This window comes from Prinia subflava, chromosome 10 (genome assembly GCF_021018805.1).
Source record: "Prinia subflava isolate CZ2003 ecotype Zambia chromosome 10, Cam_Psub_1.2, whole genome shotgun sequence".
NCBI lineage: Eukaryota > Metazoa > Chordata > Aves > Passeriformes > Cisticolidae > Prinia > Prinia subflava.
The window spans coordinates 30857600-30883053 of record NC_086256.1 but is presented as its reverse complement, the minus strand read 5'-3'; the positions used below and the strand labels follow the sequence as shown (position 1 = coordinate 30883053).

The 25454-nt window shown below is 40.5% G+C and overlaps 1 long non-coding RNA gene across 2 annotated transcripts in view; it reads left to right on the top strand.

Moving 5' to 3' along the window:
• Positions 1 to 25454, top strand: part of LOC134555293 (uncharacterized) — a 120180-nt gene that overhangs the window by 15571 nt on the left and 79155 nt on the right. The window contains exons 1-3 of one of the 2 annotated variants that reach the window (XR_010081397.1): positions 4105 to 4242; positions 6766 to 6829; positions 10810 to 10856. This is a non-coding gene — a long non-coding RNA (uncharacterized LOC134555293). Of the gene's footprint in view, positions 1 to 4104; positions 4243 to 6765; positions 6830 to 10809; positions 10857 to 25454 lie in introns of those variants that run through there. The other variant, XR_010081396.1, reaches the window with a different exon arrangement.

Sequence of the window (25454 nt, the reverse complement as noted above, 5' to 3'; positions counted from 1 at the left end):
GCAAACCAATCAATAGTCAGGTTTGAATGTTGGCATTTTTAGTGGCCACTGAGGGGTTGGACACGCCTCTGAGGACACAAGGAGTTAAAAGCAAGGACTCTCAGAAGGTCTGCCTCTTTTGGGTTCCGGTTTCATCAGGGAAACATCTCCTCTCCCCTGCTCAGCTTTAGGCTGGGTGGGGAGGGGAGCCACGTGGCCGGGCTAAGGAGAACCACGCAGCCAAACTGAAGTAAGCTGGGCCCTGGGGGGGGAAGAGACTGGACAGGACTGGAGCTGAGCTGCCCCATCCAGGATGGAGGGGTGGAAAACTGTAGAGGTGCCTTCCGTCTCCCCCCTCCCCCCCCCACGTCTCTGGGAGAAAGTGCCCAGCCGCGTGGGAGTTGCAGAGCCTGGGAGTGCCTGAGCCTGCAGCCCTGCCGGGAGCCAAAAACTGTTAACTCTTTCTGAGGCAGAAAGAAACTTTTCCCAGACATTGATTCTCAGGGCTATTGGCTTCAGAAGAGAGAGAGAAACAGCTTGGGACCGAGAGGATAAAAGAAGATGAAAAGAATCCCAGATGGGATTCCAGGGATGAAGAAGAGTAGCTCTTTGGGCTGAACTTTTCTTGCATAATGTTAGCCATAGACTGAACTTGAGTCTCTTTTGAACACAAACTGCATTTTGGGGTGGATGTGGCCGGCTCGACTTGCTGCAGTGGAGCGAATAGAGAAGAGAGGAAGAGGGTGTGGTGGTGCCCTCTGCCCTCAGAGAAGAAACCCTCAGCCCCAGGGGAAAAATGGGGAGAGCTCGGCATGCAGGCATCCTTAAAAAGAGCCCTGTATGCAGCTTTGGCCCATGGACAGTGGTGGGAGCACCGGACATGGAGAAGAGAGTGTCACCACGGCAGCCAGGTGGTGCCACGAGTGACACAAACACACATAAAGGGTGGACCTGTGTTTTTCTGAGGAGCAGTCTGTGGTGTGAGAAAGACTCCTCTCTCCCTTGCTGAATTGAAGATTAGTGTTTTGAGTGGTGATTGTTTGATTTAAAACCCAAGGTTTTGGTGCCATGGAGGGTAACGTGTGAGGGGTGGAAATTGGGAAGAGGAGAAGAAATGCTCTGGGAAGTTTTCATTTCTGGGTTTTTTTGTGTGTGTGTGTGTTTAAGGTGGTGTTTTTTCCTTCCTGTTTCTGTTGTTATGTAATGTAATAAAGTTTTGTCTTCTGTTTTCAAGTTTTGAGCCTGCTCTGCTCTGTTCCTGATCACATCCCACAGTAGTTGCTAAGAAAACATACACTCATGGGTGCATCAACATCTGGCCAGTGGAAACCCATGACAGTTGTATCTGGGGTGCTTGTTAAAAATACTGCTTGTGCGGTGAACGTTCTAGTTCTGAAGTTCTCAGATTCCTGCAGTCCTTGGGAAGGAACAGGAGAGGCACAAGCTCCAAGAGGCACAAAAAATCTTACATTTTTAGAAGGTACTTTGGAGAACATTAATATTATTTTGATACCATGCATTCCAAAATCAAGAAGAGATAAGGAGTCTCACTGCAAAAAGATGCTAAAATAATCCAATTGCATATTTAAAAAGTGGAAAACAAACTTCCCAGTATGATATTTAAAGGCTCTTGGGGCTGCTTGAATTAAATGTTCCTGTCTCTTACAGTGCAGTATCTAAAGAATCAATCACAGGTAGATTTAAGATGGCAGAGAAAGGAAGGCTGCCAGAGCTCCTTTTCCAGTAAAGTTTCTTCTTGCAAGTTTACTGGGAAAGAAGCAAGAAATAATAACAAGTTTGTTGTTTTAACTCCTTTTCTCCAAATATATTCTAAGACTGACCTGAAAAATATTCCTGCTCTAACCAGGGAGTGAGGGTGCTCTTGCTTCTCCAGGCTCACTCTAGCAACGTGAGAATTGCTGCAACAGGAATAAGGTCAACTCCTAGTCTGGTTTTTTTTTTAAACTACAAATTCATCGTTAAAAGAACAACTTGACACTAAATTCGCTACCCAATATTATGTGGAAGTGCCAGCTTTGAGAGATGTGTGTGAAAGTTGCAAGAATATGATCAGTCCTCTAGAATTATTGCTTTCTTAATTTTAGTAATGCAGCCTCAGAAGGTCTCAACAACTACCTGCAGACATTCATGCAGGAAAGTTTTCAGTGCCTGCAAGAGTGTAAACAATATGGTTTCTACTGATTATGTATTTTAGCTTGGCTTTGGTGGTATAAACATGGGAGTTTTGGTTGGTTTGCTGTAAATGGATGTGATCAGGATACTGAAAATTCAAAAATGCACTGTTTCTTTCGTATCGTTTTCTTCTCATTGTGTAGGATTGCTAGCAGTCAAACCTATTTTGCTGTACAGCTTTGCTGCTTAGAATTATTACATGTTAGTGGCAAAGCTGCTTCAAGAGTCCAGGAGGGCCTTCTAACAGGAGCCAACCTCAAGGACCAGATTTCCAATTCTCAGGAAAAGATATCTGTTTTCTCATTGCCAAAACATTTGGCTTCTCCATTTCCCTTATGATTGTGTGGTACTTCTAGGAGACATTCTGTGTCCTGAATCTCTTCTTGTAACCAGACTTTATTGAGGCTTTATAAAACCCTCTTCCAGTGAGATGTTTTTTGATCAGCCCTCTGATCCTGGAGTAAAGTTGAAGACTAAAAGCATTGTTTAGTTTAGTTTATTTTCGGAGACTTGTTTAAGATGGGAAGTTAATACACTTTTGTGGAAATTCATGATGTTGACCAGAAGATTGAAGATAGTCACACTTAACATCTGTGTAGTTTATCTGTAAACAGAGGAAGCAAAGGAAGAATTATGAGGAGTCATTGGCTTGTTTTCTTTATGCAGCTCTAGGCTCAGTGCCAGAGACATCTTCCTTTCTGAAACCCAGGGAAGGCTTTTTGGACATGAAGAGCATCATGGTGACAGTTTGGAGAGAAGAAAATTCTTTCATATAAGCTCAGAAAATTCAGAACTGCCAGGTAGACAAGAGAAGTTGACACACTTGAACTGCATTAAAAAAAACCAAAAAGCCAAAAAATCCACATACGAGAAATAATCAGATTCAAGGGACTGACCATCAAGGAAAGAGATTTTTAAAAAACCAAACAAAAAACCCTAGCAAAACCTACAAAACCCACACATAAAAAACCCCCTGAGCCTAAATCCCCAACCCCCCAAAACAACCAAGAAAAGGACAGAATGGTTTGGAGACAGGAGCTGCTCTTCTGTTCTGGAGGAGGGTGGAAAGGGTGGGTGTAATAGAAATTATTCTTCTGTCCTCATGAGAGTAAACATCACAATTCATCATTGTGTAGGAGGAGAACTGCTTGTACACCTAGTGACAAATAAAGCATATTTAAAATAATAAACAAAGTGGGCTTTGTTATTTTGGCAAGAACAGCCTCTTAGGCATGACCCCACCATGCTGAGCAGGGCTGGCTGGCAATTTAAAGCCATTTCAAAACTTCGACAGTCCAGAGACTCAAAAGCAGCAGCAGCTCCCAGGCTGGAGGGGCAACTCCCCTGCTGGACGGTCTTCATAGAGGTTCTCTTATCTACCAATATTTATTAACATTTCCTTGCTCCCTGTGAACTGAATATAGAGCCCTCATGAATAATCATTGCTGTAGAGATACTGAGCTATGAAATGCAGTCTGTTCACAGATATTGTTGATGACTATAAGGAACTAATTCCATCTTGTTATAGCCCTCTGCTTGTCTAATTGCAGTCCCATAATCCTGTAGCCAGAAAAGCAATGTGCTTACTCTTTTAACTCTCAGAGAATGAGTCAGAGGAGTTGCTTAACCCATAAAATATAACAACTTTTTCCTGTTTGTGATTTCCTGGCTTCATCTTGGTAATCATGGTGTAAACATAGGCCATTATTTCCAGGTAAATGTATCTGACAAGTGTCACATTGCATAAAATCAATACTTTACATTATTAACCAAAATGTTTATTTAATCCTCAGTTCATAGGGATGAGACTAGGAATTTTACACAGAAGGATGCATTCAAGGTCTGAGTGACTTCCTCTAGCATGTGTGACTAGCTTTACTAGCAAACTCATGATAAAAACGTGGAACAGCTGCAGTCCTGTCAGTCTGTGAAAAAAGTCCTTAATATGCAGCTGAAGAGCAGAGACCTCATTCTCTGGATGAATACAGCAGTTCCTGCCTTCAGCTCTCTGCAGGGATAAGAACTCAACTGTCAGCACCTGAGACCCTATCAAGATGGGCAGCATATCAGGTCAAGATTAACTAAAATTGCTGAGGTTTTAGCAGTCGTGTTATTATCGGCTGAGTCATCCCTGTAATAGGAAAGAAAAGCTGAAAGAATAAGTTAGGTAGCAGGACACAAACTGGTCCTTCTTCTAATAGGGGAAAGATAAATTTTGGTGGTAATTTATTTGGAGAACATAACTGCCAGACAGCAGAATGGTAGCAGTGAAATGTAAGAGGTAGAAAAGAGACATTGTGAAAATCAGGAAGGATATTGGTTAAGATGTGGGCTGCAGAGTGCCTTAACTTCTTGTTTTCAAGTGTGTGCATGTTTAGAGGGAAATACAAATTGGGAGGCCAGTTTTAGACTAGTAAATTTGGCAGGCAGTTCCTTTGAGGATGAATTGGTTAGTTTTATAATGCCTATGCTTACAGACAGGGTTTGCTGCATAGTTTTGAGCTGTACATATAAAAGGAGGGCTGTAGAGCTTAGTGTGCTCTTGCAAAGAAATTTCTTTTTTTCTCAACAGAAACATTTTCCCTTCTTTTTGTGAGTGAAAAGGGAAATTAAGGAATAAGGGCGGTATTTGTGGATTGCACCAAACACTGTAAAATGCTACAAATATCGAAGACTAGACTAAGTGCAAGATAAGCAGGAGAAAGTATGCAGAATTCTGTTTGTCAATCTCTATGAGCTTGGAGAGCTCAGACTGTAGGTGAGACTGTTCCTTTGCATAGGACACTCTTGAGCTGAGCAGAAATTGCAATAAATCTGAAAAAGCTGCACTACAAACTGAATGTACCGAACCAGAAAATTGATGAAAATTAGTCTTATCTCGTGTTCTCTTGTAAGTTCAGACTGTTACTTAGACTGATGCCAGAATTTAGTCAACAAGGCGTATTTTAGAGACTAATTGGATTTGGAAAGAAAATATTTTCATGGGCATCAGATGTGCTTTCTGTTCCATCCTCTGTCTTAAACTGATATTGAGGATGCTCTACTATTACTGGAAATAAATATACCAGTTTTAGACAAAACTATGTTACTATTCGGCAAGACATACTGTAGCAGTCACGTGTGATGTGAAAATCACAGCAGCTTTTTAAAATCGCTTTATAACCAGCCAGAATTGACTCAATCATGTGCACAATTGTCAGTTACCTGCTAAACTCCAGTTTCTGGTAAAGGGCTGCTCCCGCTGAAATGATTTCTTAGGGTACCTTGAGGGTTTAGTCAGCTTGTTGTTAGCTTGGGGAGGTTTATGTTTCACTCTGCCTCCCTAAAAGTTTCCAGCTTTGTGTGTGAGCATGCAAGGAAATGGCTGGAATTCAGGAAAGGGCAGGGTGACCAAATATCTGATTAAAACCTTGTGCAGTTGTGATTCCTGCCTCTAAACCAAAACCCGTTGGAGATAATCAAATATGGGTCATACAACTATAAACACAGACAAGAATCTAACTTTTGGCAGCTGGTTTTTGGAGAAGTTTGGTGCAGTTTTCTTGAAGTGAAGGGTATAAGCCATTGCTACTTGATGGATTCTCCAGACAGGAATTGTGATGACTGTCCTCTGATGAAACTTGTATAAAGGAAACTTGTATAAAGAAAACCAGGACAAGCTCAGATCATCACATTTTGATCTCCTGCTCTGTATTCTCTCTGAAACGAGAAGGAATTTGGCCAAGGCTTTCCACCAGTCCATCTTTCCTGGAAATTTGTGCTGAATTAATTGGCAGGCTCTTTAACGCTGTTTTGCTGTTGCTGATAGTGATTACAAATCAAGAGAGAAGTCACTACAAATTGAAATAGCACCCTACAAATCACAATTGCTCAGCTGCTTTACAAGAAAAGCAGAGAGCTCTTCTCCTGGAGAGAGAGACTGCAAGCAGGAAGTTCTTTTTAAGTTAATGGTTCCTACTGGAAGGGCTGGTTCAGGTTTCTCTAGTATTCAAAGTATGTTGTTATGTCATGGGGTCTTGCAAACCAAAGTTTAACACTATGTTTTCTTTATACACCAAGGATATGTACTTGTAAACCAAATGCAGTTCTTCAAACTAGACAAAAGTATATTTTGGAGAGCACCATAGACAGGAAATACCAGGAAAAATAATTTTGAGTTGATGTACTGACATCCAAAATAAGCTTTATAGGTAGTTTGAGTAAGGGTATCCTAACTGGGAAAAAGTAGCAGTTCCTACCCCACAGCAGATGGGGTTTAACAGCTCATTTGGCAGCAGCTGCTGCTCACAGTCTTCATTCCCCATCAATTTGGGGCTGTCCTAAATGGTAAACAGGTGATTTGATAACTGCTAATTGAGCAATTAACTGCTGTTAGTACAAAGATGCTGAAGTTACAGGAGGTTTTGTGTGGTAGGAGGGGGTGAATTTGAAAAAGAACGAATTTCATAAGTTTTGATGTAAATGGTTTATTTAAGGCATTGACATAAATATATAGCAGAGAGCTATGCTGAATTACTTTTTAAAATTTGAGAGCTATCCTGAATTGCTTTTCTAATTCACTAAGAGGATGTTTGTATCAAATCATCTGAGCAGCTGAGCCTAGAGCATCCCTACAGGAAGCTCCTACAGTACAGAAGGCTGGATATAAAACCTGCAGGTGAGTTCCATGAAATTCTAGTGCCATGACTTTAGGTTAATACGTTGAGTAGTAAAATACAATTGAAGTAAACAACTAAAGGAGGTGATCAATTGAATAATCACTCAGAAGTTCCTTGCAGTGTGGGCTTGAACCCCTTTGGTGATGTTGGGGGTTAGATTTGTTCCTTTTATACTTACAGAATTTTTTCCCATAAGTTGCTAGGAAACTAACTACTGTGTACTGGCCACCATTTGTGCCCACCGCCATGTGCCTGGCACAGGCCTTGATCCTGGGCTTTGGCCTGCTCAAATGCCACACAAATCAGGATTTCTCCCAGATGCAAGCTGCCATGTGTTGGAAGCCTGGATGTGCTTGGAGTGCCAAATGCCTCCTACAAACTGACATCAGGAACATGGATAGGTGATGATTTATTAAAATATGAATATTGATCTAATACCAGTATCCAACTGTGACGGACAAAAAACTTTCTAACTCCCTAAGGCGCACTGCAAAGATCACAGGTAATTACAAAGCCTTTTATTTACAAAAATGTTGAATACACAAAATACAAATGCATAGTCATTTGTCACCTCCTCTTCTCCTCTTTGCATGCTAATTGACACAAAGGCTATTAAGCATGCGCAGTTTGTTCCCTGAAATAGGTCAGGGGTCCTTTTGTGAGGAGTGGTCACCAAAAGGAGGAAGTAAAACAAGTCTTCCTCGTTCTAAACTTTCAACCTTTTCAATGCAGATGTGATTGATGGATGGTAGAACTCCTTGTTTCCTGTTTTCCAGGACTATTTCAGTGAGTTTCTGGAAACGGGAGGTTTGCAATTGTCTTGTGTTGTACTGATTAGTTTCTCTGTTTTTCATAAAGTTGACAAGCAATGAGTTACTAGATCCGGGGTAGCTTATCTTAAATCTGGTTTCTTTAAACCATCCTCTAACTTTTAACTGATTTCATCAAAGCTTATCTATTCATTTCGGCTAAATCAGCAACGTCTATTGTTAACTATAACCTTAGCTTTTCTCAATGCTTCAAATTTAGCATCTCACTGCTATTCCAGCTACCCCTGCGGAGCTTCTGATACATCTCATCCACCAGCTTGGGATTTCTGCTCATCCCTGCTGTTCCAGCTTGGTGCTCCTCAGAGTCCTGCAGAGGCACTGGGATCAGACTGCCCCAGGGTTTTGTGAAGCAAAGCCTCTCTTCTATCCCTTCCCATCTTGGCCGAGAAGGCTGTTATGAGGTTCCTGTCACGAGTTTTGTTGTTAATGCCATAGTTATTGTTATAAATATATATTATAAAATTGGCTTTTTGCAAATATTAATGCCGTATGCATAATGTTAAAATAATTTTGCTGTAAGGATATAGTTTTTATTTCTGCTATTAACAAAACTTAGATATGGTAGCAGGATAGCTGATACATAGTTATGCTTGTAATTAAACTGCCTGCTTGGTTGGGGTAGCAGCTAGTGAACATATGATGAGGACCCTGCTACTGATATGCCAACTATCAGTACCTGCTACTGAAGAAAATATGGACTGTGTAAAACAAGGTTCACTTCTTAGAAAAATTTAGACATTTAATTAAAAAAACCAAAAAGGCAATTAGGAGACGGAAAAGCAAAATATTATATGGCCGGGTGACTTGGCATTCAGCCAAGAGCACACCTGCTAAGAAAAGGCTTACTTGTTAAAATTATCAGCCTGTTGCATATTTATAAATTTACATGCATGATTCAAACAAGCCTCTTGAGTGCGAATTTGTTTGTTCAGTTTTAACTTTCTCCCCAACTGTTCAATCTGGTAGATCCATCTGCAAATGGCTCCATTCTGTCTGATCTTGGAGGTTTTGACCATCTTTACCTGGGTAAGATACTGATAACAGAGGTTCAATAAATTCCTTTCTTGAAGCTTTGGTCAGTAATATTCATTTGGATGAGATAATTCAGGAACGCAGGAGATTTTCTCCATCCTTCTGATCCAGTCAGTTTAGATGTTACAAAAAATCCCCAGTCTTTACTTCAGTATCATGCTACAGCCTAAGGAATCCACGTATTCGTCACACTACTTGTTTCTAAGTTTCATTAGTAACAGAAGTAAAAAAAAAAATACAGCGAAACCTTCCGATATTATACATATAGCATTTAATATTTGCAAAAAACAACTTTATAATATGTGTCTATAACACGGACTGAGACCCAAGCTGGAGGTGATAAAAAGAACTGCCTAAAACCGCAGTCAAGAAACATGATCTAAAAAGGTGGGCCCAAGGAGGGGCTGTGCTAAACAGTTCCTGGATTATTGTAAACTAGTTTGTGGAAAAGTTTGAATATGCGTAATGATTTATGAATATGCAATAGAAAAGGTACTTAAAGGGTGTCTCCAAAACAGCAGATGCGCTCTTGATGCATGCCAAGCATCCGGCTGTTAAAACTTTGCTTTATTATCTTTGTCTCCTATTGTCCTTTATTAAAGTTTTAAATTTTACCAGGAGAGTGAACTTAGTTTTTCACAGTTTGTTTGCCTTGTTACACACACTATTAAAGAACTGTTATTCCTACCCCTCATAGCCTTCCCTGAGAACCCTGTAATTTAAAAATTATAATCATTTGGAGGGAGGCTTCTGCTCTTCCCTAGCAGACAACTGATTTTCAAACTTAGATGGGTGAGAAGAAAAAAGAGAACCTGATTTTTGTTTCCTGCATTCTGGGTTGATGTCATGCCCCTCAGCCCTGAGGGAAGCTAACTTAAATAAGCTTGTGAACTCAGTTCAGCCCATTGGAGGTTCAGGGCAGCAAAGTCTAAGGAGTACTGAGGTGACGTTGGTGAGGGTATTTCAGTGCCTGGACAAGTGGCACTGGTGGTAGGCAGAAACTACCTGGCTCTGCCAAAGTGCTGAGCTACTGGCAAAGGGCCTTACACAGACCCCTTGAGTTCAGTGGGTCTGGACCTGCTGCAGGGCCATAAATCTGACTTTGGTTTTTGCTTTACAACTTGTACATCTTCTAGCATAGGCAAGAATTTATGTCTGCTTTGGCCATGAGCCAGTCAAGCTTATTTCTGCTTGCAAAGTACCCTAAGGTTCAATACTTAAGGCTCAGTACAATCTGTAGGTTCAACAGAAGGCTAAGGTATGTCCAACCAGAGCATGCAAAAGATATCTCTTATTAGTTCTGCTTCCTTTCTGCATTTTTGTTCTCTTTTAATAAAGTTTTACTTGTAATACTTCCCATAACCACTGAGAAATTAACTTGGTGGGCAGATGTATGGATCTGAGGTGCTACCAGAGAGACAGATTGTACTCACTGTTCAGTAACTTATTAAAGATAGTTAATAAGTTAATTAATTAGTTAATTGAGCTCAGCAGAGTTTATAAAGCTGATGCTTTGAGTCTTACTAGCAGCATTTCCCAGCACCACACAGGCCTGTTTTAGACTTGTCTTTGTAATGTTTCTGGGGAAAGGGCTTTTAGCCTTTTGCTGTGTGCCCTGCACCCAGGAATGGCCAGCAGAATACAGTGACACCAGATCTGAGCCCAGACCGGCTCTGGAACCTCCCAGAAGTGTCCCTTTGTTCATTAGCACTTAGTGAGCTGCACTGGCTGCTTACATGTGCAAGGCTTTATGTTCTTGAAGCTATTTACCTGGGCCCTGTCAAAAAGAGAAAGGAAACAAAAGCAGGGAAAATGTTGGTTCTTCACTTTTATCATCTAATATGCTTTCAAAATCCAATCCAGAATCTGGACGAGTCTCACTTAAGAGCTGCAGCATTTTGATTGCATCATAGTCTATATGCAATAATGTCTAACATACAACATCTTCTTTAGACTGTTTTAAGGATGGGTTTGCTACAGATACCACTAAATTCATCACAAGGCAATGGGAATGTTATGTTATTGTGTGATCTGTTATTTCTGCAACTACTTTGCACAGTAGTAGCATCTGCCTTTGGGAGGAATGTCATTAATATTTTTGTTTCTTGTATTTGCAGCTCTGCTTTCCAGGCTTGATTTTCTTCAAATTCGTGCATCACAACAAGTAAGTCACATTTTCCACTGAAATACGTTGTATTTATCCAAAAAGTGTACTGGAAATGTGAGCAAGCCATGTTATGTGTTCATTTTTGTTTGCATTTGTGTTTAGTGTTTGCATTTTGTAGCCATAAAGAAGGAGAGAGCAGAAGGAAAAGGGAAAACGCTACATGTTTTCTTGCATAAAAATTAGGTTTTGAAAGACTTTAAAAATCCTTTTACAGATTATATGGTTTTAAAAGGCATCAGGATATGCTATTTAGATGTATGAGGGCTTTTAGTTGTAAAAAATCACCAAGGAAAATGCTGCAATTTTTTCACTAAGATTTTCTTGAAGAAAATTAATGTTGGAGCACATTTCTGTACTTTAATCTGAAATATTATCTTGGAAAGAATTATAGAAAGGGCATGTAAAATAAATGTTTTTTGATACTGCAAATGTATACAAAAGGAGGTTGTGTATTTGTTTTATGTCACAGAAACCTAGCTGGGCTTAATCAATCACCCCTTCTTGTTAACCTTCCGTGAGATAATTTGGCACTTGTTTCATTAGTTAAGGTTGTGCATAATTCTGGTTTTTGATATATTGGCACTACATTGCAGAAAATATTATCTGTTAAGAAAAACAGAGCAAAAAAGTAAGAGGATTAAGGCCCAGGTCATAAATCTGCTAGCAAATTTGAACAGTCAAACAGCAAATTATTTTGTACTTCTGGCATTGACAGAAAAGCAATGTTGGTAAGCTAGAGCAAGTTTTGCGTTTGTGAGATTTTTTTGCCTGTTAATTCTCGCAAGATCTCTGTGGCCTGCTCTTGGTACAGCTTTATGTGGCAGGACCAGGTTACTGAGAAGCCAGTTGCTGGATTTATCAATCTCCTGTTGGAGACCAGGCCTGGTATTCCCATTCTGTCCTCTATTTGTGGATTTGTATGAAAGTTCTCTCATAAATTAATTGCCTCTAATTTCTTTGTTCACAGCAAAAAACAAAGTATCCTTAATGTGAGAGGAATCTGGAAGGATTTAGTTCAGTAGGGGCTGTTAGTACTGTGTCCTCGGTCAAGGTGGCCAAAACCTATTTATCTCTTCTGTCTTTCTGAATGGCATCACTCACCCTTTCAAATAAATCTTCCCTTTCTAAAATGTCTTCAAATATAATTTTTCAGCCTTTCTTTTCAGAAGCTAGAAAGAAAATGTGGTTTAAAATGTAAACAAAATCAATTGATTGTGGGGGAAAACCCCAACTCGTGTCTTATTTCAATTTTACTGTGGCTTTGGTGTCTTAATCTGAAGATACTGTAGCTTGAGCAGAGTAGTCCAGGTCCTGTCTTTCTCAGCTCCTGCTCCTCCTGGGGTACTTCTGGGCAGGAGGGTGAGATGGATGTCTCTCATTCAGGGGGCTTTGTCTGCCTCAGGCCCACAAGCTGCAGCTGGGCTGCTGGGATCTTTCACAGGGGAAAAATAGGCAAAACCTTGCACAGCAGAGTTTTTCCTGAGGATGCAGTGTTGGTATAGAGAGGGGTGGGATTTTTACATTATTACTCCTACGTTATTTTACACCTTATGCAGAAGCTGCCAGTCTCTGGTTCCTTTCCCTGGTAAGAAGTTTTTCTGTATGCCCAAGCCTGTTGTGTCTCACCAGACAGCAAGTGCTCTTTCTCCTCCTGTCGAGGCTTCAGGAGAGGCAAAAAAAAAAAAAAGGCAAACAGAAAACCTGACAGGGATGACATGGATGGTGTTCTGAAGACACCACTGAATAAATGTTTGTGACAGAGGGAGTTCTCTAAATGTGCACTGCTTTTCCAAGTACCCGGGGAGGAAGCATGCCTCATTGACTGGGAACATTCATAGCTCTATTGAAAGATGGGAGAATGAATAAGCAACACTTTGTTTAAGCAAACAAAACAAGAAAAAAGCAAAACCCCCCTCCTGGGAACCAGAAGCAATGATGTTCACTTTGATCCTTTACTTGCACAGTGGGTAGACATTTTAATCTCTCTTATTCCAATTACAGTGGCAAGTACATGTTGCCCATTTCACCTTTTTTGGGGGGGAGGTTTGTTCCAAGTATTGTAATTCATGTAGGATTGCCTGGAAATGTGAAGTTTGTTCTTGATTTAACTAACTTTGCTCTCAGTTGCTTTTGGGTAGGGCTTTGGCCCATATCTGATAGAAGGGTCAGAACAGCCCCCTGGTGTGCTGTGCATGATGAGGAGATAACTGGGGTAATCTTTACATCTCATTTAAGCCTCTGGCTGAGTATTCTTTTAGTTCAGCATCCTGGACTTTAAACTTGTGAGGATAGATTTATTTCAATTACACCTGTAATCTGATCGTTGCTTCTAAACGAGTGTGATGGTTCCATGAAGCAATGATGCTCTTCTTTTCCCCTCTTTGGAGGACTTGATGATATAAAGGAGTTGAAGCTTAGCATGAGACCGTTCAGCAGATCCACATGATAAGTAATGGAACAATTTACTACAGGCAAATATCAAGTGGAGATATGTGGCAGTTAGAGATGTACCTGATGAACTTCAGCTTTCCTGCCTTTTCCTTCCCTCCTTAGTCTCTAACCCTGCTAATAAACAAGATCAGTAAGTTTAGTTTCCTGTGTTATTCCAATTCTCTGGCATAAACATATCCACAAACCAAAGGCAACATTTGTATGGATGTCTTCATTACTTGCTTGCATTCTTATCAGAAATGAAAGTCTTTGCTCAGCTGAACCCTTCAGTTGCCTTGGCTACAGGCACTTTATATTAATGTTTTCTCCTTATCAGAAGTTGCCAGTAGCTTTCTTTTGAAAGAAGAAACTGGCAATTTCACTTTTTGGTTTTGATAAAAATCAGTGATCTCTGCACTGCTGCTGGTGAAGCTTTCTTAGCTCTTGTGGTGAAATTTGTTTTCCAGAGTTGAAAGAAAACTACCTTTAAAAACTGTTGCCTGGATGCTGAGGTGGCTTGAATCCCCAAAGTCCTCCATTTATTTTTCAGAGGTCTGTCTAAAATAACAGATTCCTGGCTGGCTCAGCTCCCTTCCATTCAACTGTGTGTAACCAAATTTAACTGGGGCTTTTTCTTCCACACAGCAGCTGAGGGTGCTGATCCAACCATCATTTCACCAAGGTTTTGTTGGGATGTGGAAGCTCCTGGTGGCATAACCCAAAGCTGTGTATTGTGGGGCTTTAAGCCATCAACCTCTGGCTTTGAATGAGCACAGGATGGACTCGTAGCTTGTTATTTCATGTGGTTGGCTCCTGGAAACAGGTGGGCAACCAAAACTGATGGATGTCATTCCCAGCCTGCACTCAGCCTCAATTAAAACTCTTTCAATATTTTTAAACACTTTCTTAATGAAATGTTGCTATTAGTGATTGCACCTCATGAGATCACCTGGAGAGCTCGTGCTTACAGGTGATCTCTCTGCCACTCTCTGCCACTGCCAATCTTTCTGCCACTGACACGGGAATTACAGAGCTCACCATGGATGAAATGGGGGGTGTTTCCATCAGCCTGGGGGTTGGGAGAGGCTGGAGGAAGTTGCTGGGAAGTTTTTGAGGGCCTTTCAGAGGAGGACCCTGGAAATCATGCAGCTGAAACTAAGCACAGCCTCAGCCGCTGCCAGTGCAATGTTTATTTCATATGATTTTGAAAAAGCTGATTATTTTGGGGGGGACTACAGAAAAACTCTGGTTGTAAATGCTAACTTTTTTGTTTGATGATAATAATCCCTGAATCTGTCTTGGATTACTGCTCGATAGACCACAGCTTTGGAGCCAGTGTATCATAAAAAAATTAATCAAGACATCTGCTTTGTAATAGTCACACTTTCTTTCTTGGACTGATGAGCCAGCACTATGCACTTTCAATTTATTTGAGCATACATTACCTTTTAGTAGTTTGATAACTTGCCAATGCTTAAGTGACTGAGTTTTCCAGCAGCTTAGCATGTGAAACTTTGAGTTCTCTGCTTTTGTTCCTTTGAACTGTTACTCCGTGTCACCAGCACACTGATACACTGAAGCTATGTGGTCATGTTCGTGGAACATGGTATAAAACAGTTTATTCTGAGGTGTTGCAAACTATCAGTGACATATTTTTACTCAGCAGTCCTACTCCTCTTACTCATTGCAGCTTATTCCAGCTGGCACCAGAGGCCACCTGCTTCTTGCTCCTTTATTTCCTGGGAAGTTTTTTGTCAAATGTGTCACTTCTCCAGCCTGTGGTATTGGCACATCTCTCAGGAGACGCTGTCAAGGGCCCCTGCGCAGTTTCATGAGGAAAAACTGCACTGTTCAGACATCTGCATGAGGAAAGGAAGCTCTGATGACAGTGCAGCAAAGGTTAGCCTTCTCAAAAATGGCACATGATAGATGCAGGAATGAAAAATGAGATTTACAAGACTGTAGATGCATTAGAAGAGAAGTGAAACATTTCAAATATAGAAAAGTCCACTGGCAGAGATCCCAGCAATGTGTGGACACACCAATAAAGAATGCTTTTAGTTTTACAAAGCAGATTTTGGCTAGGTTTTTATCCTGTCCTTGCTTCCTGTAAGTAATGCAAGAGTGATTGACTATGCAAAAAGCTATGGAGTGGGAATTCCTTGGATGAAAACTGTTTGTTGGCAACAACTTTTGCCAGATCTGACCACTGAGTTTTATATACCCTCTAAAAGAATATTTAAATGCCTCTCTTTAAATCATAACCAGGATATTGTGGCAGTGAAAGGCATTATTTTAGGATCAACTAGTTCTAAGCCTGTGTGCTTTCTGGAAGACACATAACCTCTGGGAAAGAAAGGATTACTTCTGAAAATACCTCCAAGGCTGCTATCAGGACAGAAATGTGCTTCCAGGCACCTTGCCAAGCCCCAGGGTTGCATCTGTCCTTTTGGAGTATGCTTTGTTAATGCTAGGGAGACGGTGTGCTCTTGTATGTGTTGTCTCTTCTAACTGGAGTAAGAGAAGTGACCTTTCAAAGGATGATTAATTGCATTTTCCTTCCTATTTTGTTTGTTGCTTTCCTACTGAACCTAAGATGTAAGTACAGGGATCTGCTGGCTCTGTCAAACTGTACCTTCATCTCCTCAAGGCAGCAAATTACAAAGCTCTAATATCTACTGATAATAAATGAGGGACTCAGTGGGAAGTTATTTTTCCAAAAACCCAGGTATCATGCACTTGTGGAGAAGTTCTGAGTAGTAAACAAACTCATAATTGCAGAATTTCTGTACCCAGTATATAGTCAGGCAATAGCAAAATCTGAGGGCTCATTTTCAGGTCATTTTGATCTGGGGTATTTTTTTCTTCCTTTTTTATTCTGGCATCGATGGATAGGATTGGGGAGAGGCCAGGAATTCAGGTTCCATTCCAGGCACTAAAATATACTTTCCCATGTGACGTTTTTTGTAGTGGGTGATTGGAGCACTTAGAAGAGCAGCCAGTGGTATGGGTGCTCAGAGGAGCTGGGAATTCAGCTCTGGTCCCACTGTTTGCAGTGGCAGTGGCCAGGTGAGAAGGGCTGGAACAGCTGGGTCAGAAATACAGTGGCACTTCATGGGGGAGGAAATGGGCACAATTGGCATGCAAGGAATAACGGGAAGAAAAATCCACAGAATATTCAGCTGACAAGTGATCCAAATGAAAGTGGCAAAGATCATGGAAAGAAGGCCCTAAACATTTAGGGAACTTGCATGGGAATTTTGAAAATTTCACTTCCAAGTTCCTCCCTTCAGATATGGGCACTAAATACTCTTAATATACTTATCCGTTTGGGGTGTTATTTCTTTTTGATCTCGCCATTTCCTGTATGATTTTTCAATTTCTTCAGAGAGTCAAGGAAATGAATAAATACTTCATGGAGGAGCAGATTTCAGTCTGTGTTTATAGAAAATTTCTATGTATGCCATTTAGACACAACACTACTCAGACTCTTACTGAGCTTCCTTCGTGTTTGAACTTAAAAGTCTTTCCCTTTTGCATATATATATATCAGTATGAATACCTTCATTTCTGAGTCATAGATGGCAAGTTTCCAGCATGTAGAAGTGTCTGAAAAAACCTTATGCAGAGCCACATTTCCTACAGCAGTGGGAAGGCAGGGAAAAGTTGCACTTCTGATAACAGCAGCTTTTCAAGAAATTACTAAAAGAGAACACAAGTGACAGATCTTCATACTTATTGCTGTTAGAACTGAATGAAGTGTTTGATGTGTACCCATTAGGGCTTTGGCAATGTCAGCTGTGAGCTACTTCACCTTCCTCTTGCTGAACAAACTCACTGCAATCTTCTCAAAGTGAAGGTAAACACAAGTTTCATTCCAAACGGGTTGGTCTGGCCGCCTTATATGGATTAAACTGTGTCAAAACCAAGGACAAGCAGAACTTTTGGCAGTATTACAATCTAAGTAGGAATGAGGGAAAAAAAAGAAATTTGCTTATAAGAGCTTTAAGAGTCCATTATCAATTACTGGAAAGAATTCCTATAAGGAAGTTATGGAGGTTTAACAAATTTTAGGTCTTCAATGACAGTCTATGGGCAAGTCTAAGCATTAGACTCAGATGATCACTTGGAGAGTATCTCCAAACCTTTTTGGCTTGGTTCATTAACTGAGCCTGGCACAATCCTCCAACTTTGATTAAAAGCAGAGACATCAAACCCACCTACAATATTTGAAGACTTCTGTCATGCTAAATATTATATAGTTGTAACAAAATGCAGATCACTCCCTGTGCTTTTCTTGATTAACGTAAATATTTGTGTGGTCACTGTATAGTACATGTGTATAATATTAAGCATATTAAAAATTAATCGTATTAATAATGCCTAACAGCTCCTATTCATGCTTTGAAGACTGAGTTAGTTGTCTATTATTTAAGCAGCAGTTGCACCATCTTAGCATGCTGAGGCCTTCTTGTGTGCTACATATTTTTAATAACAAATAAAATTGCGCTGATCTTCAAAGCTGGATGGCAGGGACAAATGGTTTCTCTTGAAATTGAAACATTGTATAAAGTATCAGATTTTTCCAGACAGGTAAAATTCACTTAAAAAATAAGGCAAAATATATGGCTAGTCATGTTGAGAATCTAGAGGGGCATGCACAGCAACAAACCAGTGTAAATTAGCTTGAATTAGCTGAACTATTCAGGACATTTTCTGAAGACAGATGCCTCTAATGGTGGGGAGTAGAAAAACCAAACCAGAAAACGAAAACCTTCCCCTAGGTCCTTGAGAATGTACTGGTGGACAGAGAATTTGATGCAGCAAGAATTTGAAAGGTAAAGGAAGTGTGTGGGCTTGCTGCCTTTTTTTTGGGTTTTGTTTTGATTCTTTTCCTTGTCCACAGACTACCTATTATGCATTTCCATTCTGGACATAGTTCTGGGAATACTTTGACATCATCTTCATTAGATGGAATTGTTTTCTTGCTTTATTATGTTGTATAAATCACAGGAGGTGGAAAAGGGGGTTACAGCAACACGTTGTGCAGGTGTGGTGTGGTTGTAAAGATACAACTATACTTGAAGTAAAACTTCTCCCATGGAAGATGCTGAACTAAGAACTAAATTAGGGAGTTGCAATTAAACAAGGAATGTTGCATATTTTTAAATGTGATCATCAACAAGGAGTGAGAGGAGAAACAAGAAAATTGAGTTGAAACAAGTACAGAAGCAAATAACAGTCTAAGAAACAAATAACTGTTTATCAAAGCTAGCTACATCTTTTTATACATCAAAAAGGCTGTGATTTTTGTCAATGCTCTTGGTGAAGTTATGAATTTTAGGAGTCCAGTTGGGATTTTTGTGTATGTGAGATTAGCCACATGATCCCTGGGAACTGCTGTGACAGCTGTAGTCCTGCTTAAAGCAGTGCTGGGTAATTACTTTCTTCCTGGGGGCTGATGAGGCCTTCCAAGTGCCTTTGGGATGTTCAAACAGATCTCTGACAGTAATGCTACTTTCAAAAGCATGAATTAGAAAGGGAGGGAAGCACAAGATCCAGAGGTCTGTGACAGAAATCATGAGTTATGTGCAGCTGTTGGCTTCCCCTTCTGTCTGGGCAGTTTGGGCTGAACAGCAGTGACTGCAATTGCTTCCAACTGGACTTAATATTAAAGCAGCTGAGAGACATAGCTGGTTCTTTTTGCATGTTGCAATCAATGCAGCTTTGCAGAGGCTGGAAAGGAAAAATGTTAAAGGGCATAACTTGCCTGTTTCCTGATCTTTTCCCTAAATGCTGTTCTCTTTGGGAAGCTACCTTTGAAATCTCACTTCTGTATCACAGGGAAATTCTTTTTTACTCCCCCATTTCATGTTCAGGTGCAACTTCTCGTTCATCTGCTTTCCTGATCAGTATGGATCAGTACCAGTGCAGGACTGATACAAGAATAAAATGGACGTATGAATTGTAAAATTGCTACAATATATAAAATATAAATTCTATTAAAAAATAAATTACTTTTATATGAAGTTATCAGCTTTGTCTTTTTCTTTTAAAGCACCTCTTTGTTTGGGTTTTTTGTTCTTTTTTTGTTGATGTTATAGATATAGCCACATCCCTCTTGTGAGGCTGCACTTCTTGTTTCTCACGTATCTGATAATCTGTCTGGGATTAATTCTGCACTGGATAGTGTGGTTGCATTTGCCATCTCATTTGTCATGCTGCAGTGAAGCAGAGTACGCCTTGTGCTTTTAGCTTCAGTGAGCTTTATCGCTTATTAATTGTCACAGACTTTAATAATTTGCTGATGTAAATTCTTTTCAAATCTTGCACTCCACATTGGAAAGGTTAATGGCAAGCAGCTGAATTTAAATGACAAACCTAAAGATGCAATTGTTTTCTGATAGGGTTCTTTAGACAAGGGACAGTAACAATTTCAGTTTCCTGAATGTGTTTGGGGACTGTATTTTTGTGATCACCTAAGATAAGGCTCTGGTCCTGTCCTGGCAGGTCTGTTTTGTACATCTCCATCACAGAGATGTTTGGCCAAAGAAAAGAAAGTGGAATGGTGCTCCAAACAGACTATAAATAGCAACAGTGGAAAACAGACCAAAAGCAATTTTAATTAATTGAAAACCAATGGAATACTGAGTTTCTGTAATGGTATTTCCCATCGGATTCAAATTGCCCCCTTTACCGCATTGGTCATGAATACTTTTTTCATTGCTTCAGTAGTATTATTGCACATCTGGACTAAATGTGGTCAGTCTTGGATATTACTGGTGCAATGTGTGCTGGTGCATTGCAGGAATGGACTGTGCAGAACTTGAGGGAGAAGCAAACTTCTGATATCCTCCACATATGGTAGTTTTTAAATTGTTTGTGAGGGTTTGAGAAAGTTTTGTGTTGGGCTAAATGGGAAGCCAGTTCTTTTTATAGTTTTGTTTCTCTGCTTTCTTAGCTCTTGTTATTTCTGGTCTAGCAGGAGTGGTGTCCTAATTAAAACATTCTGCCTTCTGAAGCTTGTTGAACAGATGTCAATTATGTTTTTAAATGGAAAAAAAAGTCAAATAAAATGGAGTGAGAAAAGTCTGTTGGAAACTTTAATTTTCTGCTTCACGTTTAGATGTTTGGTGCAGTTTGCTTCTCTAAATTAGTCTGTATAATTAAATGATTATGAGTAACTGTTTTGTGGGGTTTTAAGCTGTACACATCAAAAATAATTTTCTAGTATAAAAATACAGAATTATGCACTCTTACTGAAATGGAAACTGTAATTTAAGATGGTTTGATGTGGTAATGTGGCTATTCTGTCTTTAGATGGAAATCTTAGAAGAATCTGTCTTAAAGAGCTGAGGTTTATTTTTGTTAATTTTATTTTTGTTAATGAGGTTAATTTTTAAACCAATTTCTTTGAACATTAACAATTACCATTAAAGTTTTGGTAGTAACCCCTCAAGCTTTCCTGTAGCTGATGGATTCACTAAGTATAACGCTTGTCCTTTCTCCGGGTGCAGTGTTTGTCTGGTTGGTTGTAGCAGGTAAAGGAGCCTCAGACTCCTGTGGTGGCTTTTCCATTTCCATTACCTTGTGGATGCTGATGCCAGCTCATCCAGGTGTCCTACAGCTCCTGAGATGTCTGGAGGGGCTCAAGTGTTTGCTGTGGCTGGGAGTGTGCTGTCTAAAGGTGTGGTCCTGGCTAAAAAGGAAGGTGGAGGGGAGGAGATCAGGTTGGGGTGAGCTGGCCCCCATCCTGACTCCTTTCTGCCATTTGTTTTATTTGGAGCAATGTTCCCCTAGGAAACCTGAAATGCTCCTCTGTCTCATTGTTTCTTACCTCTTTCGACTTCTCCACGTGTTTTTATTTAAGGCAGCGTGTCCTAATGCCCCGGGGCTTTCCACGAGGACTACCAGCATTAACATAATGTAAATACATGACAGTGAAGTCCTCTCTGTCCAGAAATCCTTTCAAGTTACATCCTGCTAAAGCCTGACAGCCTCAGAGTCATGAGTGCTTTATTCAAAGCAGCTTTTCAGCAATGGTTATAAACTTGTGCTAGTGGGGTCAGGTAGCTCGTGGCACTGGAAATTATCTTTCTTCTGCTTATGTGAAGTGCAGGTGGAGTAGATTAACATCTTTCTACAAGTGTGGGTGTACTCCAGCTGGCTGGCTTTGCTTGTAAACCACTGGATGCTGAGTAGAAAAGCTCTTTTTATAGCCAAAATAGCTGGCAGACCCAGAGCAGGCACAAAAATTGGAAGAATTTTTTCCAAACCTGTGAAAGAACTACTATCTGAATCATTTAGACAATGAGCTTCATGCACCACTGCATAATAATCAGTAAGTTCAGGCTAAAATGCTAAAGGCAAAATTATTAGCATAAACTGTTAAACATTTACCCATTAAAACAGATAAAATCTCTGCTAGATTTCAAGTTCACTGTTTGATCTCCTAAAAAACCTCCCTGAAGATTTTGCAATGCTGTACTTTGCAAGTTTATTAGAGAAGCAGGGCTAGACAGAGCATAGTTATCTTGGTAGCTGTTTTTTGCAACTTACCACTTCTGTAATTGACACTGGACATAGATTTCTCCCACTCTTCCATAGTTAGCTGTGTAAAACTACCTGGTTTAAATGTCAGTGAACTGGATGATCCAGTGTGTCCCAATTGCAAAGACAATACAGGTTTATTATCCTCTGAGCAATTTTATCCTGCTTTAGCACAAATTGTGCTGCAGAGAAGTAATTGCCATGCGGAAGTAGCAACAACAGAAGTTTCACCAGAGTTGCCCCATTGTAATTTGGTTGGAGGGACTGTGGAACTGAGGGCTTTGCTGTGCACGGTTTTAGTGGTGTATTGAATGTAAAAAATATAGAAAGCAGGTAGAAAGGGAAGGATTTTGCTGAGATACAGTTACAAATATAAAAAGAAAATATGGTCTAGGAAACAAGAGCAGGATTCCACCAGCATAAACTGTTGCAAAGATACAGCTAAAATGAAAAGTAGTGAGAGTGTGGAGAAGGTAATGAGGAATAAACAAGTAATGTCTGCACTGGTATCTGAATTGAAATGAGATTCCATTTATTAATTATGAAATCCTCTTTCATTATTAAAATGATCATTTCAGCAACAGACAATTATGAGTAAACAAAGCATGTGCAGTGTTTCACAGACTAGGTATTTCTTCCTTTTGAAGTGTTTTCATTAAATGCAGATTTTTAAAAATTGTTATATTAAAAACTAAGTATATATTCATTGGTAAAGTAATTTATAGAAAATGTGAATGGTTACTGCTGTTGAGAATTAATGTAATCTGCCATGGTCCTGGAAGACTTATGAATAACTGACTAGGTCATGTATTGTGAATGATAAATCTTTAAGAATTGCAAATGTCCGAAAACTGCTTTTACAAATTTTGGAAGTCCTTTCCTTGAAATTTGTGCAGGTAAAGTTACAGCCCTGTTCCCTTTTTCTTTTCAAAGGCAAAGCAGATCATGGCAGGAAGAAAATAATGAAATAATTGAGTATGTAACAATTTCTTCAGAGGGGGGAAGAAAAATCTTGTTCTTATTTACTCACCTGTTTGATTCTGAGGTGATTACTATAACCAACACTTGCACGCGAGGAGTGTGGGAGAAAAAACTATTTGCCTTGGCTGGTGCTGTGTGTAGTGATAGCCCTAGAGATGGATGTTCTGGGCAAGTTCTGACGTAGCAGCCTGAGACTCCAGAGGTGGACAAGCCAGAACAAAAGACAGGGGTAGCAAAGTCATTTTGTGAGGAGCTGAAGGCCGTGTTCCTTCAGGAGGTGGCAGATGCAGCTGCAGTCTGCATTTCACAAGCACCAGGAATGACAGCATTCCAAAATGCACTCTCCAGCTGTGGTTTGGTGTTGTACCTCTGCCTGGCACCTGCCTGGCGGAGCGCGCTCTTGCTGCCACGGCAGAGCTGCTGCTCTCAGCAGCTGGGCAGGAAGGCAATGCTCACATCAAGCCTTTGATACAAGTTTTAGGGTTTGGCTTCTGAGCTGTTTCCTGTTGAGAACTACAGGCTATGGATCTGTGGAGTCCTGTAACTTACAGGGTTTGTGGAAGAGGAACTGCAGCCTTTTTCCTGGCCTCATGTAAAGCCTCAGGATTTCTCCCTTATCCTCAGGTCTGTGCACCTAACACAGAAATCCAGAGAGAGGACATGGCACTGGAGAGCTGTGGTTGGGAAGGAGGGCTGTAGCTCATCGCTGGAGGTTTACCATGATTGAAACACCCTATTTGTGTGATCTGCTCAGTGTGGACCTACCCTGTTTCCCAATTTTGTGAGGTGCATGTCCTTGCAGTGAGGAGTGGCTCTCCCTGGTTAGTTGTGTCATATTTTGAGTTGAGCAAAATCTGAGGTACAGGACAGTTATGGCAGTTTTGGACAGAAAAAGTTGTTTATCTATAAACTGTTTATTGAAAGGCTGTTTTAAGATGCCAGTGGTGGGTAAAGGCTGGTGAATGTGAAACCTTCAGCTGATTGTTTTAAGAAGCAGATTGATTCAGTTGTGTAAGCACAGGCTTCTGGACCTATGGAGATGCTCTAGTATCCCCTGTGGCATCCAGTTGCCAGCAGGGAATAGCTGGGTTGTCCAGCAGGGAATAGATGGGATGTCCAGCAGCCTGTGGCAGATGTCCTGGTCCCATGAGAAACCCCGCACATCCCAAGGGGCACTACACACTGTTAAGAGCTTGTGCAGCTCAGACAAGGCAGAATGTGTGTGCTCATAACGCTGAGCACCTGCAGGACATTTCGTGACATCCCATTCCACATCACAGCTCTCAGAAGGATGCGCTTTAGCAGTCCGACCTGCCGCCACCTCGGGACCGCGTCAGCTGAGGGTGTGTTGGGGTAAAATAAAAGGATGGTCGATGGAGTAGTCCAAAAAACAAAAGGTTTTAATAACTAAAATAACAAATGAGAGAAACTGAACACGGTATAGGACAAGTTTAAAAGTTTAAATCCCTGAAGTGGGGTTGACAGGGTGTGTATATATGTATATATATGTATGAGGTAGGTTAAGGGTCAGAGCTGAGGGTAAGGGTCCAATAGGGAGTGGGGATCAGGAACATGCAGAATACTGCAGAGGAAATCTAACCAATGGGAAAAACAAGAATCATGAACTTTCTAGAACTATAGTCTTATGGGGGAACTCAATTAACCTCTCTTCTGCCATGAGCCTGAGTGGTGGGAGCCTTGCTCGCCCTAAGGTAAATATGGGTCTGGCTGGCTACAGACCAGTTTCCCACGGCCTCAGATTAATGTCTCCAGGCAGCTTTGCTCCCATACATGCAGACATATGAAAGGCAACAGAAAGGCACTACCTGGGATCCAGAATATGGCACAATCGTGCTCTTAATAATTTGCATTCCTGAAGAAACCATTGCACAATTTGGCTGCAGTGGCTGAGACCTCATTTCAGGTGTAATGAGAATTCACAGTTCTTAGAATCTGTGTACATATGATGTATAGTATCTCAAAGATTGCTGAACTGCATGGTTTCCTTCCTCAATACATAATTTGCTGCTCTTGCATATTTTTTTTTCTTTCTACATTGTTTCACCCATTTATTTTTTTCCTTTTTGATTAAAAAAATAATTAGAATCTTTTGTGTATTCTAATCAGAACCTGAGTTGGGTCTGCTATTTTAATTTTTTTTTTGGAATTCAGATTTTCTAAAGCTTTTTTAAAATTTGAGATTTAGTATTTTAAAAGCAAAGCTTCGTAAAACTACGGGCAAATTAAATGGGTAATTCTACCGAGATGACCACCTCTCTGGGGCTGCATTGTAGGAGACTGTAGGTAAACCTGTGTCAGGATGCTGTCTTTGCCCAAAACCAGCTATGTTCTGTAGCCATGGGTTCAAGCTAATCAGCACATGCAGCAAAATGTTCTTTTCAGAGGACTTCTTCCATTGCTTTCTGTTCAGTGAACATTACATCAAACATCAATTTCTGAAGGGCCTTGTGATTGCAACAGTACTGTACATTTGGTAATACTTGGAAATGCTGCAGTCATTTCCTTCTCCTGTGGGGCTGTAAGCTCCCAAGCATCCTCATCTGGCCTGTAATTGGTGACAAACATCTCTGCTCACAATTTGTTTAGATCATTTGTCTACCATACCAAGTTCTA